Here is a 14701-nt window from a genome sequence, read left to right on the forward strand (position 1 = left end):
GTGTTCTTAGTAATTTTTTTTGTAATAAAAAAACTAGAAACTACCTATAGGTATGATGACAAAACATGGAAAAATAAACTTTGTTTTTTCACAAAGAAGTACAACTTAATGAACTATGGTTATATTCAACAACATAGATAAACCTTAGAAGCTTAAAAAAAAAATGAAAACCTAAAAATTTGGAAACTTGAAAAACCAAACCCACAGAAAAAAAAGAGTAGTATTCTTTCATACAACACACACACAAAAAAAATCAAATCTACATAGTATATTATTTGGAGATTATTCTTATAAAATAACACTATTTTTAAATATTTTTATTTAAATATTTTATTTAAATATTTTTAAATATAATAATAAAAAAATCAGGGTAATGGTAATGTCCATCAAAAATGAAGGAAAATGGTGAGAAAGCAAGAATTATTATCTATTAATTTCTAGCTTTCAATGAAAGTAGTTTAATCATTGTTTCTTATTATTATGCTTTATAACTTACACTTATTTTATACATACCCTTCTGTACATATCAACTAATATAAAAATTTAAAAAGTAGGTCATAAGTGTTAAGAAAAAATAATTTATGACTGGAAATAAATTATATTTAATCTCAAATTAAGAAACTAAAAAAAAAAAAACTTTAACAAGAGGAAAAAGTGATGAATTTAATGGTGAAGGAACAAGAGTGGTCAAATATTTTTCAAATGATAGCAAATAGTTTCCAGCACGTAGTGTCCATGGGTGCAAGTCGCATGAACTCAGACCTTACTAGCAGGTGGGCGCAAATGGCATTAACACTCAGATTTCCCCAAGATATTGCCCATTCTGCAGAATTCATGCCTTTAGTCACCTAACAATATCTGACTTAATTGCTTTTGGTAATTACTGAGAAATGAGGCCAATTCTGTCTTAATGAGGCCAATTCCTTTTTCTCCTAACTTGCTCCCCTAATTGACGATGGTCTTTTACCTGTGCCCGTAGAGTCAGTACTGCCCAGGGGAATGCTGAATTCCTGTTTACCATAAAATTCCCAAATGACAAGGAACCCATCGATCCACAGTGAGACAGACCCATACTATGTCCCATGCAGCATGGACAAGAATGACTTTCTCCTCCACTAATAATGGATAAAGATAAACAACATCGTGATAAATGGAGGAAAAAAATGAAGTTGCCAATGATTTCATTCTGCTTGGATCAACAATCAAAGTTCATAGAAGCAGCAGTCCAGAAATCAAATGACATATTGCATTGGACATATTGCAAAGGACACCTTTAAAGTTTTTTAAAAAGCAAAGATGCCACTTTGACGATTAAGTTACCCCTGACACAAATCATGGTCTTTTCAATCACCTCAGATGCGTGTGAAAGCTGGATAGTAAAAAAAGAAAGACAGAAGAATTGATGTCTTTGAACCATGGTGTTGTGCAGAATATTGAATATACCGTGGATTGCCAGATGAATGAACAAATCAGTCTTAGGAGAAATACAGCCATAATGTTCCTTAATGGTGAGTAAAGGACATCATGTTTGGTAAAGTAAAGGGTCAGCAAAAACAAGGGATAGCCTCAATGAGATAGACTGACGCAATATCGGTAACAATGGACTCAACCATTCAAATTATCATGAAGATGGCACAGGACTGGGCAACATTTAGTTCCGTTATATGTATGGTCGCCATTTGTTGGAGCCAATTCTACAGCAACTAACAACGAAATGTAGTAGCAATGATGGTGGTTTATACTATAGTGGAAGAAGTGAAGGTGAAGAGAAGAGGATGGATACTCATATCTGTGTCCATGAGTCTTACAAAATCTTTTATGAAAATAATACCCTGAGTAGCACTTCACTCATCTGTGCTTGGAAAAATAGATAAGATCACTATGTCTCCACTCTTCTTAAAGTTAAATTTATTTGTGGTACACTAAATGAGAACATTTTTATTCCTATGATAAACCTGGAAACCCTGGTGGCGTAGTGGTTAAATTCTATGGCTGCTAACCAAAGTGTTGGCAGTTCAAATCCGCCGGCTGCTCCTTGGAAACTCTATGGGGCAGTTCTACTCTGTCCTATGGGGTCACTATGAGTCGGAATTGACTCGACTGCGCTGTTTTTTTTTTTTTAATTATAAATCTGGCTAAGCTAATTATAATACATTCATATGACTAGACCATGCATATGTAATGGTTGCTATAACTAAGATTACCATAAATTTCTTCTCAGGAGTGAGGCACTTAGAGTTCAAAATTAAAGAGACACCAACTCTGAGGTTCCTATGAGTGCCGGGTCACGCCCTCTGTGCCTTGCTTACCTCATCTTAATCTTGGCTCATTGTGTCATAATGGATGCGCATCTTCAATAAATAGCTTGTCGTAAACCAAGTTGAGACAAGCAATTAATACAGCTAAATGAATATTTGCAGTGTTGTTTTAGGTTCCCTATACATCTATACTCTGTTAAGGCAAAAAGGAAATAAAGTAAAGGCAGTTTTCCAAGTAACTTCATTCATTATAGCCAGTAAATTTGGAAAACAGAGATCCCAAAGCTTTGATCCTCGTCTAATGCAATTTAGTTTTAGACATGTAATTTAAGGATTCCCTCATGGAGCAATAGTTAAGTACTAGGCTACTATCCGAAAAGACAGCAGTTTGAACCAACCCATAGGCTCCATAGAAGAAAGATCTAGCAATCTGTTCCTGTAAAGATTGCAGCCTAGAAAATCCTATGGGGTAGTTCTACTCTGTCCCGCTACTCTACTCTGGCCGCAATAAGTCAAAAATAAACTCATCAGTGCCTAACAATTATGTAGTTTATTTTTCTTGTTTTGTTAAATTTCAGATGGTCAGATTAGAGAAATTAAGTCAGTTTTCACATGTGAGAGAAAAGGATTGTGTCTGGATTCACACTCACAAGACATCTTGGGCCAGGCACTAAAAATAAATAGACCACACAGGCTGGAGAGGGCCTGCCCAGTCCTGTGCTATCCTCACAATCATTGCTATGTTTGAGTCCATTGTTGCAGCTACTGTGTCAATCCATTTTGTTGATGATCGTTCTTTCATTGACCCTCTACTTTACCAAGCGTGATGTCCTTCTCCAGGGACTGATCCCTCCTGATAACATGTCCAAAGTAAGTGAGACTAAGTCTCACTATCCTAGCTTTTGAGAAACACCCAGGCTGCACTTCTTCCAAGACAAATTTGTTCATTCTTCTGGTAATCCATGGTATATGCAACACTCTTCACCAACATCATAATTCAAAAACATCAATTCATCAATCTTCCTTATTCATTGTCCAGCTTTCCATGCTTAGGAGGCGATTGAAAATATCATGGCTCAGATGAGGCATAACTTAGTCTTCAAGGCAACATCTTTGCTTTTGAACACTTTAAAAAGGTTTTTTTACAGCAGATTTGCCCAATGACATATGTGGTTTGATTTCTTGACTGCTGCTTCCAGGGGCATTGATTGTGGATGCAAGTAAGATGAAATCCTTGACAATTTCAATATTTTCTCCATTCATCATGATGTTGTTTATTGGTTCAGTTGTTTTCTTTTTGTTGAGATATAATCCATTCTGAGTAAACCCTAGTGGTGTAGTGGTTAACAGCTACGACTACTAAACAAAAGGTCAGCAGTTTGAATACACCAGACTCTCTTTCCAAATTGTACAGGATAGTTCTACTCTGTCCTATAGGGTCGCTATATTCAGAATCAACCCGGTAGCAATGGATTGTTTTTTGGTTTAATCTATACCGAAGGCTGTAGTCTTCAATCTTCAACAGTAAGTGCTTCAAATCCTCTTCACTTTCAGCAAACAAGATTGTGTCATCTACATATCACAGGTCATTAATGAGCTTCCTTTCAAACCTCCATGCTGTGTTCTCCTTCATATAGTCCAGGTTCTTGGATCATATGCTCAGCATACAGATTGAATAATATGGTGAAAGGATACAACCCTGACACAAACCTTTCCTGATTTTAAACCATGCAGTACCCCCTTGTTCTGTTTGAAGGGCTATCTCTTGGTCTATGTACAGGTGCTACATGAGCACAAGTAAGTGTTCTGGCATTCTTTCCAAAGCTATCCACAATTTCCTATGATCCACACAGCCAAATGCCTATGCTACCTCCTGAAATGGTTGAATGTCAACCAATTCTTTTTGGTCCAGTGACTGTGTGTATTCTTTCCATCTTTTGATGCTTTCTGTGTCATTCAATTTTTTTTTTTTTTTTTTTTTGCCCCAAAAATCCTTAAATATTGCAACTCGAGGCTTGAATTTTTCTTCAGTTCTTTCAGCTTGTGAAATGACGAGGTAGTGCTTTCCTTTTGGTTTTCTGACTTCAGGTCTTTGCACTTTTCATTATAATACTTTACTTTGTCTTCTTGAGCCACTCTTTGAAATCATCTGTTCAGCTCTTTTACTTCATTTCTTTCTTTCACTGTAGCTACTCTATGTTCAAGAGCAAATTCCAGAGTCTATTCTGACATCCATTTTTGTCTTTTCTTTTTTTTTAGTGACCTTTTGCTTTCTTCTTATATGATCACTACCTTAGGCTGGGTTCCCTACAGAAGCAAAACCAGTGAAGTGGTGTGTGTATACACACATACAAACACACACACATAGATTTACATCAAGGAAATGGCTTACATGGTTGTAGAGGCTGGAAAGTTTCAAGTACCTGGATGGAGGCTTCTCCTGACTCACGTAGTTACAAGGGCTGAATATTCCAAAATCAGCAAGTAAGACAGCAGGCCTATGGCTCACAGGCTGCATAGGCCAACAAATTCCAAGATAGTCATGTAAGCTGCTAGCTCAAGAACCAGGAACTGGAGGCAAGATGCAGGATCCAGAGTGAGCAAAACCAGCAAGCTTTGCCAGAAAGTTCACATATTGGATATAAGCCACACCCCCAGGGAAACTCCTTTTCAACTGATAGGCACCTCCCAGCAGATCACATTATATAGGTGATTACATTATCTCAGATCTCATTATCGAAGTGATTACATCATTACGTAGCTGCCAAACCACATCGTAACTGCTAAACCACTGGGAATCATGGCCCAGCAGAGGTGATACACACAATGTCCTGATGTCATTCCACAACTCATATGGTCTTCAGCCGTTATTGTTCAATGTGTCAAATCTATTCTTCAGATGGTTTTACATGTTCCCTTTTAAAACTTCTTCCTCTTAGTTTATCTCCTCCCTTCACCTGCAAATAATAACAACAAAATAGCAATGACATGAAAAACAATAAAACTCAGCCCTGGACCAGAGAATCTGAAAAGACCCTAATAATTCGCCATTCTCTCTTGAAAGATGGAAGGTGCTGAGGTGTTATTGACAACTTGATGTGATTTTCTCAGCAATATCCAGCAAATCGCCTAGCAAAGCCTTAAAGGAATGAGAAAAATATCCTATAAGTTGTGGAAGAGCACAGGTGAAGTCCAGAGACAGGCCCTAATGAGCTCTATCCAGAGAGTTATTAAGCACTGGGGCAGCAAGCTAGGGGCAGTAGCTAACTGAAAGAAATTGGAAAAACAAAAAAGGAAACCGAGAACAACAATTTAGATAGCTGTTAAAATAATTTTATCTAATTCATTTTTTGCTAAAATTGGCTCACTATATGCAGCTTTATAGCTTTTAATTTCTTTTCTTGTTTCTGAAGTAACTTTTTTCTCCGTCATAATAATTTGCCTGGAACAATACTAGCATGTTTTAACACCTAATGCAATTTTTGTAACTAATTAATTGCATTACTTCCTTGAGTGCCAATGGCCTTGGTATAGTCATAACATCATTTGCGTGAAGGCCACAATATTGGGGGGAGGGTTAGGTTTTAATTGAACTGGCGATTAAAATATAGAAATAACCACAATTATGTATAGGAAAGAAACAAACAAAAAAAACACCTTTAATTGCTTTGTGCCAAGACTAGGAAGGAAGTGAAGGGAAAGAAAATGGTCATTCTATTTAGGGGAGAAAGCTGTGTTTCAAGGCAGCATGTGTTAAACAGGTTTACATCCAATCATTGGACCATTTCAGAAGGGTTCCTGATAAATCATGCATTACCCATCACCTGACCAAGAATATCCTATGTACAAATTTTGGTAGGACAAAGCTTTTTTGTTCCTATAGAAATTTCCAAAGAATAAGATTCTGTGACCCTTCCTTGGTAGCTCTTTCTAGCACAAATGTTTTGGCTGCCAACCGAAGATTTACATTAACTACTGTTTATTTAAACTACTATTTCATACTGCAGGTATAAGTGCCATCATCTCATTAAAAAAAAAAAAAAAAGTACTTCAACACTTGAAACTTTGTTTTTACACTAAAACTGTTATTATTTGGGAATTGCAGGAACATCTTTGTATGAGAATGTTGTTAGATGCTGTTGAGTATGTTCTGACTCATAGCAACCCTATGTACAATAGAATAAAACACTGCCCGGTCCTGTACCATCCTCACAATCTTTGTTATGCTTGAGACCATTGTTGCAGTCACTGTGCCAGTTCATCTCATTGAGGGTCTTTTTCTTTTTCACTGACCTTCTACTTTACCGAGCATGATGTCCTTCTCCAGGGATTGGTCCCTCCTGATAACATGCCCAAAGTATGTGAGACAAAATCTCGCCATTCTTACTTCTAAGGAAAGTTCTGGCTGTACTTCTTCCAAGAAAAAGTTCAAGCCTCAAGTTGCAATATTGAAGAATTCTACAGGGAAGCATCAAAAGATGGAAGGAATACACGGAGTCACTATATAAAGAAGAATTTGTTGACATTCAACTATTTCAGGAGGTAGCATATGATCAGGAATCAATGGTACTGAAGGAAGAGGTCCAAGCAGCACTGAAGGCATTGGCAGAAAACAAGCCTTCAGGAATCAACAGAATACTAACTGAGATGTTTCAACAAAGGGATGCAGAGCTGGAGGTACTCACTGGTCTATGCCGAGAAATTGAGAAGACAGCTAGCTGGCCAACCAACTGGAAGAGATCCATATTTATGCCTATTCCAAAAAAGGTAGTCTAACCGAATACAGAAATTATTGAAAAATATCGTTAATATCATATGCAAGCAAAATTCTGCTGAATATCATTCAAAAGCAGCTACAGTAGTACATTGACAGAGAAGTGTCAGAAATTCAAGCAGGATTCAGAAGAGGATGTAGAACAAGGGATATAATTGCTGATTTCAGATGGATAGTGGCTGAAAGCAAAGAATACCAGAAAGATGTTTACCTGTATTCATTGACTATGCAAAGGCATTCAATTATGTGGATCATAACAAATTATGGATAACATCGAGAATGGGAAATTCAGAACACTTCATTGTGCTCTTGAGGAACCTGTACGTAGATCAAGAGGCAGTCATTTGAACAGAACAAGGGTTACTGCATGGTTTAAATTCAGGAAAGGTATGTGTCAGGGTTGTATCCTCTCACCATACCTATTCAATATGTATGCTGAGAAAATATCCCAAGAAGCTGGACTATATGAAGAAGAACGTGGTATCAAGATTGGAAGAAGACTCATTAACAACCTGTGAGATACAGGTGACACAACCTTGCTTGCAGAAAGTGAGGAGGACTTGAAGCATGTACTGATGAAGATCAAAGACCACAGCCTGCAGTATGGATTACATCTCAAGATAAAATAAAAATCCTCACAGCTGGACGAATAAACCACATTATGATAAATGGAGAAAATATTGAAGTTGTCAAGAATTTCGTTTTACTTGCATCCACAATCAACATCAATGGAAGGAAGTCAAGAAATCAAAAGATGAAGTGCATTGGGTAAATCTCTTGCAAAAGACCTCTTTAAAGTATTAAAAAGCAAAGATGTCACTTTGAGCGCTAAGGTAAGCCTGACCCAAGCCTTGGTGTTTTTAATTGCCTCATATTCATGGGAAAACTGGACAGTGAATAAGGAAGACCAAAGAAGAACTGACATCTTTGAATTGTGGTGTTGGCAAAGAATATTGAATATACCAAGGACTGCCAAAAGAATGAGCAAATCTGTCTTGGAAGAAGTACAACCAGAATGATTCTTAGAAGCGAGGATTGTGAGACTGTCTCTAATACTTTGGATACATTATCATGAGGGACCAATCCCTGGAGAAGGACATCATCCTTGGTAAAGTAGAGGGTCAGTGAAAAAGAGGAAGACCCTCAATAAGATGGATTAACACAGTGGCTGCAACAATGGGCTCAAGCATAACAACGATTATGAGGATGGCACCGAATCGATCACTGTTTCATTCTTTGTACACAGGGTCATTATGAGTCAGAACTGACTGCATGACACCTACCAACAAGTCAGTTGGAACCCTGGTGGCATAGTAGTTGAGCACTTGGCTGATAACCAAAGAATGACTGTTAAAATCCAACAGCCACTCCTTGGAAACCCTGTGGGGCAGTTCTACTCTGTCCTATAGGGCTGATATGAGTTGGAATCAACTGGATTTTTTTTTTTTTACCCAATTGGAAAAAAAACTGACTAGAGATATTCTTGAATTTTTAATTCCATTTTTTGTTGCTAATGATTAAGTCTTTGGTTTAATAGAATTAGAGTAATTTTCTTATAAACATTGTTTTATTGAAAAATTAAAATGGAATTAAATATTAGAATTTATTAATTAAACAAATTTCATTGCCAAAACTTCCCCTTTGTTATTGCATTTATCTTTGATCATATAAATATTTTAAATTTTCATCTGGTCAGTTTTAATTTCCTTTTTGATTTCTTCTAAAGCTTTGGTATTTAGAGTGTCATTCTTCTGTATGTGTGGATAAATGTTAATTTGTTTCATCTAATATTTAACTCTTTAAATTTAATATTTTAATAAATTAATTTATTTTGGAATGTGGTATATGGTAAAGGCTCTAATATATTTATTTGTAAATTGTTAATCAATAATCTCAATATTATTAATTGAGAATTCTTCCCTTTAATTTCTTAAAACCACTTTATCAATATTAAAAGTATGTGACAAGGGTTGTAGTTATTGTTAGGTGCTATCGAGTCAGATCAAACTCATGGTGAACCTGTGCACACAGAACGAAACACTGCCCAGGCCTGAACCATCCTCTCAATTAGTATGTCTGAGCCCATTGTTGCAGCCACTGTGTGGATCCATCTCATCAAGGGTCTTCCTCTTTTTTGCTGACCCTCTACTTTACCGAGCATGATGTTCTTCTCCAGCATTTGGTCCCTCCTGATAACACATCCAAAGTATATGAGACGAAGGCTCCCACCCTAGCTTCCAAGCAGCAGTCTGGCTATATTTCTTTCAAGATAGGCTTGTTCACTCTTCTAGTAGGCCATGGTACATTCAATATTCTTTGCCATTACCATAATTCAAAAGCATCAATTCTTCTTTGGTCTTCCTTATTCCCTGAGCAGCTTTCATATGTATACGAGGTGATTGAAAATATAATGGCTTGGGTCAGGTGCACCTTAGTCAACATGACATCTTTGCTTTTTAACAATTTAAAGCTATCTTTTACAGCAGATTTACGCTATGCAATAAGTTGTTTGGTTTCCTGATTGCTGCTTCCATGGGCATTGGTTGTGGATCCAAGCAAAATGAAACCCTTTACAAAGTCAGTCTTTTCTTCTTTATCATGATGTTGCTTATTAATCCAATTCCGAGGATTTTTGCTTTTTTTATGTTGATGTGTAATCTATACAGAAAGCTGTGATCTTTGATCTTCATCATAAGTGCTTGAAGTCCTCTTTGCTTTCAGTAAGCAAGGTTGTGTCATCTGCATACCACAAGTTGTTAATTAATTTTCTACCAGTCCTATTGCCACATTCTTCTTCATATAGTCCAGGTTCTTAGACTATTTGCTCAGCTTACAGAATGGATATGTATGGTGAAAGGATACAACCCTAACATACATCTTACTTAATTTTAAACCAAGCAGAACCTCTTGCTCTATTGGAAAGATTACCTCTTGTTCTATGCACAGGTTCCACGTGAGCACAATTATTGTTCTAGATTTCCCATTCTTCACGATGTTATCCATTGTATTTTATGACCCACACTGTGAAATGCCTTTGCATAGTCAATAAAACACAGGTAAACATCTTTCTGGTATTCTCTGCTTTCAGCCAAGATCCATCTGACATCGGTAACAACATCCCTGGTTTGATGTCATCTTCTGAATCTAGCTTGAATTTCTGCAGTTCCCTGTTAATGTACTGCTTCAACCACTTTTGAACGATCTTCAGTAAAATTTTACTTGCATGTGGTATTAATGATATTGTTTGATAAATTCCGCATTCTATTGGATCACTGTTCTTTGGAATGGGCTCAAATATGGATCTCTTGCAGTTGGTTGGCCAGGTAACTGTCTTCCAAATTTCTTGGCATAGACAAGTGAGCACCTCCAGCTCTGCCTTCCTTTGCTGAAACATCTCAACTAGTATTGCACTGATTCATGGAGGCTTGTTTTTCACCAATGCCTTCACTGCAGCTAGGACTTCTTCCTTCAGTATCATCAGTTCCTAATGTTATTCTCCCCCCTGAGATGGTTGAACATCAACCAATTCTTTTTGGTACAGTGACAAGTGTTAGTTAAATCTTTTCCTGGGTTTTCCTTATTAATTTTATGCTCCCTATGTACTTATGCCACTGTTCTTAAATGCAGCTTATGATGACCCCATATTATGACTTTCTTTTTAAGTAAAAGTATTTCCATCGTTTCAGTTACTCACCTGACTTTAAAGAAATATGTGCATATATAAGAATGACAACTTGAAGAGGAATGGTGTTGCATTCATTGTCAAAAAGAACGTTTCAAGATCTATCCTGAAGTACAATGCTGTCAGTGATAGGATAATATCCATACACCTACAAGGAAGACCAATTAATGTGACTATTATTCAAATTCACGCACCAACCACCAGGGCCAAAGAAGAAGAAATGGAAGATTTTAATCAGCTGCTGCAGTCTGAAATTGATCGACCATGCAATCAGGATGCTTTGATAATTATGGGTGAGTGGAATGCAAAAGTTCAAAAGAAAGAAGAAGGATTGGCAGTTGGAAAATATAGCCTTGGTGATAGAAACAATGCTGGGGATCAAATGATAGAATTTTGCAAGACCAATGACTTCTTCATTGCAAATACCTTCCTTCACCAACATCAACGGTGACTATACACATGGAGCTCACCAGATGGAACATACAGAAATCAAATTGACTACATCTGTGGAAAGAGACAATGGAAAAGCTCAATATCATCAGTCAGAACAAGGCCAGAGGCCGATTGTGGAACAGACCATCAATTGCTCGTGTGCAAATTCAAGCTGAAACTGAAGAAAATCAGAGCAAGTCCAGGGGAGCCAAAATATGACCTTGAGTATAACCCACCTGAATTTAGAGACCATCTCAAGAACAGATTTGAAGCATTGAACACTAGTGACCGAAGGCCAGATGAGTTGTGGAATGACATCAAGGACATCAACCATGAAGAAAGCAAAGGTCATTGAAAAGACAGGAAAGAAAGGAAAGATCAAGAAGAATGTCAGAGAAGACTCTGAAACTTGCTCTTGAATGTAGAGCAGCTAAAGCAAAAGAAAGAATGGATGAAGTAAAAGAACCAAACAGAAGATTTCAAAGGGCATCTCAAGAGGACAAAGTAAAGTATTATAATGACATGTGCAAAGAGCTGGAGATGGAAAACCAAAAGGGAAGAACACGCGCGACGTTTCTCAAGCTGAAAGAACTGAAGAAAAAATTCAAGTCTCAAGCTGCAATAGTGAAGGATTCCACGGGGAAAATATTAAATGATATAGAAAGCATCAAAAGAACATGGAAGGAATACACAGAGTCATTATACCGAAAAGAACTAGTTGATGTTCAACCATTTCAAGAGGTGGCATATGATCAGGAACCGACGGTACTGAAGGAAGAAGTACAAGCTGCTCTGAAGGCACTGGTGAAAAACAAGGCTCCAGGAATTGATGGAATATCAATTGAGATGTTTCAACAAATGGACGCCTTATCTCCAGAATTATAAGCTAATTAATTTATATTGTTTAGTACACTGCTAACCAAAAGGTTGGCAGTTCAAACCCACTAGGCACTCCTTGGAAACACTATGTGGCAGTTCTGCTCTGTCCTTTAGGGTCACTATGAGTCGGAATTGACTCAGTGGCAGTGGGTTTGGTTTTGGTTTATTATAGCAGTAATAGCAAAGGAGTATAGCACCTCAATGTCTACCTCTTCTCTGTCCTCATTTGGACTTGCTTTATGCCTTAGACTATTTATTGGAAGTACCTGATAAAAAGTCAAGAAAAGTGGAGGGGAAGTAAAAGAAAGTTTTTGGGAGAGCTGAGCAAGGAATTGGGAGAAGAGTGGTGAGAATTTGTAAATGAAAAGTGGAAAGAGTGAGGTGTAAGAGAAATGGAACAGAATGTTTTCAGGGTTTATCCTGTTTTGGGTTCCTGAAGATTACAGAATCTTTGAGCTTATGTTTTTCACAAACTTTGGAACATTTTCAGCCATACTTCTAATATTATTTTTGAGCACCACATTTTTCCTCCTCTCCTGGGATACCAGTAACATGAATGTTAGGTCTTTCGTTATACTCGCAGAGGTTCCTGAGGGTGTGTTTTTGTTTTGTTTTGTTTTGTTTTTACCCACTCTCCAATTCTTTTTCACTCTGTTGTTAAAATGAAATAATTTCTACTGATCTAGTTTCAAGTTCACTCTTTCCTCTATCATCTTTATTCTTCTATTGTGCCAATTCAATAATTTTAATTCTAGTTATTGCAATTTTTGGTTATGTAATCCTTATGTTGTTCCTCTTGATATATTTTTGTTTATTTATTGAGGCTTTCAATTTTTCCATTGTTTTAAGAGTGTTTGTGATCGCTTACTGCTGTATTTTTGTAATATCTGCTTTAAAGTCTTTGTTGGATAATTCCAATATCTATGTCATCTCAGTGTTGGCATCTGTTGGTTATTTTTTCCCACATGAGTTGAGATATTCCTAGATCTCTACATGCCTAGTAATTTTGGATTGCATCCTGGACATTTTGAATATCAGCTTATGAGAGTCTGAATCATGTCCAAATCCTATGATGTTGATATTTGTTTTTTAATAGGAAGTTGACCCCAGTAAATAGGCCATACATTCCAACCTACCTTCTGTGGTTCCAAAGTAATGCCAGTTTTTGAAGACTTTTCAGTACTTTTGCATCTGTCCCTTGAGTGTGTGAACTGGGCAGTGGTCTCTTAGTTCAGTTCTCAAATAGGTTGGTATGCTAGCTAGGATCACTCAACCTAGGTTTGGTGGTGATGAACCCAAGAGTTTGGGGATGAGCCCGAGAGTTTGTAAGCAAACATTAGGAGTTGTTTTCCCTAGTTCTTCCCTCTCCAATATCTCCCTGATATCTTCTGGTTCCAGGGGGCTCCTCTTTTATGGTTCCTTGAATGCTGCATTCTCCAGACCCCAGTGTTTGTTGTCAAGCAGGGGAGAATAGAAAGCGACACAAAGCAAGGCAGGCCTGCTCCATCTTCTTCAGACCACGGCTTCCTTGAATGCACAGATATTTGCATTCAAGTGATTTGGCTCCAGAAGGTTCCCATTGCTACTGCTGCCACCATGACCACAGGATTGTTTGGGCAGCTGGGGCTTGAGAAAATAGAGAATAGAGAGAGAGAAAGAAGAAAGAGAGAGAGAAGAGGGGCTTAACTAATCTCTCTGAGCATTGAGACTCTTTTCTGTTCCTTCAGTCATAACTAGAGGATTTATCCTGGCACTCTCTGTGCACCAAGACGCTCACTGAACGTGAGTCAGTGCCTTGACTTTAGGCCAGGGGAAACCAGAGGAAATAAAAATGATACACTTATCACTGGTTTAGTGGTACTGTGAATTCTCATCTTCTCCAACAATTCTCTTGCTGCTAGTTCAATTCTTCAGAGTCCTCTAATAACTCTTTCATGTATTCTGCCCAGGTTTTATAGCAACATTTAGTGAAGAGGCAGGGTTGATTGTGCTTACTTCATCTCATCCAGAACCAAAACTACAGTTGTGATTTTTAATGCCTTTTTATAGCTCCATTGAAACCCGAAACCCCCTGGGACTGAAACAGGCAAGTCACAGCTTCAAAAGGGATATATTTGTGGAGGGAAGATTGTTCCAGAGCTTTGAACCCAAGATGGATCTTGGATTAAAATATCTCCCTGGATGTGAGCCAAAAGCACCATTTTACTAATACTGCTAGCCAATTGGAACAACAGTGCAAAGGATCAGGGCCCAATTAATCCTCAAGCATAATGAGTTTGGAATGATACCAGAAAGCCAAACATACAGCCACAAAGTCACAGTTACAAATTATCTTAGAATGCTCTGTTCTGTCTTAGGTATACTGGCAGAGAACACAACCTGGGGAGCATTATGTGTTTATCAAATTGAACAAGACTATTAAACATAGATTTAAGGAATAGAATTTTGTTTTACTCCCAACTTCCAAGGACACACAGCTTCTTAAGAATTTGGATTCATTTTTAGATGATGAGATGAGCCTGTTTGAAGACAAATCAGACTATTTTAAAGCCTCTGAGAGTCAGGGAATGAATGTCTTGGGCCCATGGTCATGGCTAAAGGATTTACATTGAACAGATTTTGGAAATTCTGGACTAGATTATAACCTACAAGACTCATAGATTCTGTAAGAAAATA

The sequence above is a fragment of the Loxodonta africana genome, chromosome 21 (assembly GCF_030014295.1).
Source record: "Loxodonta africana isolate mLoxAfr1 chromosome 21, mLoxAfr1.hap2, whole genome shotgun sequence".
Lineage (NCBI taxonomy): Eukaryota > Metazoa > Chordata > Mammalia > Proboscidea > Elephantidae > Loxodonta > Loxodonta africana.